Source organism: Triticum dicoccoides, chromosome 1A (assembly GCF_002162155.2).
Source record: "Triticum dicoccoides isolate Atlit2015 ecotype Zavitan chromosome 1A, WEW_v2.0, whole genome shotgun sequence".
Lineage (NCBI taxonomy): Eukaryota > Viridiplantae > Streptophyta > Magnoliopsida > Poales > Poaceae > Triticum > Triticum dicoccoides.
Window position 1 is genome coordinate 37,186,386 of NC_041380.1, and position 1,640 is coordinate 37,188,025.

Sequence of the window (1,640 nt, forward strand, 5' to 3'; positions counted from 1 at the left end):
GTTGGGGTGAAGGAAGAACCAGGCGCAGCGGGGAGGGGGGCTCGCCGGAGAGGTACCCCGCTATCTATCTTAGGGTTCAGGATGGGGGCGGTGGTCGCCGGCGGTGGCGGGGCGGTGGCGTGGGGATCGCCGGAGAAAAAGCTTGGCACGGGGGGCCCCAGAGGGATGGCCGGGGCGGCGGGGGGCTGCTGTTTCGCCGGTGGTGGCTGGCGGCTCATGGGGGTGGAGGTTGAAGATGAACCGTAGGCCCTTGATTTCGTATCCAACGGCTGCAAAATCGACTGACCAGAGATGAAAAAGTCAGTCGACCGACGTCTAGCCTCACCTTGCTAGTGCGTTCAGTTTCGACAGCAAAATTCAGTTTGGACAGTTAAGTTCAGTTTCGACAGTTAAGTTCAGTTTTGACAGTTAAATTCAGTTTCGACAGTTAAGTTCAGAGATGAGCGGCTGATGTATTTCACATCTAGCACTTTGTGGTTATGTATTTTACGTCATGTATTGGAGATGCTATTAGAATTCCACTCAAGTTAATGTTGTTCGTTGTCTCTCTTGTCCTGCTTCAGCCTCGGCGTCGTACAACTCACCGGAGCTGCTCCAACGACGAAACCCTCCATCACAAAGGAGCAGTACCTCGGGCTCCATCTCTAGACGCCTAAGATCTTCTTCCCCTCCTCCGACAGCCAGGTCAGCCGGAGCATCCTCACCGGCCAACCCAATCACGCTGAGATCGACATGGCTTCGCCAAAGAGGTTGTACACTTGTTGCATCTCTTTTTTACTCTACATGTTATATATATTGTCCACTGAGAACTCGTAGTAACGGGAAATACGATTATTTTATCCTACTATATGACAAGCAGTGAGGTACCAGGCAACTTAGCTATCTGTGATGGACTCTCTTGAACGCCATCATTATTTATCTCTGCGCGTTTGAGCTGTGCATTTGTCGATGGGCCTAGGAGTTGAGCTAGTATGGCAGTGCCCTGGGTCCAAAGTAATAGAAGTAGCACAAATCCATTTTTTCAGTGTAGGATTTTCCTTGCTCAAGCCTGCCTACTAGAATCGCCATTGCTTGAAAGGAAAAGTGAATGAAAAACATCAGAATTGGAAAGTTTCCTATGGTAGTACTTTTCATGAATTTGGTGCAAAGGAATGGAGCAAAGGAAAACTGTAGGATTTGTTCCTTTAGTGTCTCCTTGAAAGAAAAACCGTAGGAATTCTAATTTCCACTTCTCCTCCGTTTCATAATCCTATTCATCAAGCACAAGACTAAGAGATAGTAGCATAATAGCATTATAACCGTACATTTTCTTGTGGTTTGACTTAATCTCACCATGCTTTTTTGCATCCTGTGATCTTCCAATTGTTGTGAATCAAACACCCAGATTGGCAGAAATCCTGTGTTTTTAAATTCTCTGTTTTGCACGTGCATTCCTATCCTATTCATGTTTATTTCCTATCCCTGCATTGTTACAATCCTCAAATTCAAACAAGCCCTTACTCAATTACTTCTGTTACAGATATGTGTCAAAGAAAACCTTGTGTGGTTTGTCCTGCTTCTGCGGCGCTGTGTTCCACCCCAGCTCAGCTGCTCCAACGACGGAAGGGTTCACCACAGCATGGATCCGCTCTCTAGACTGT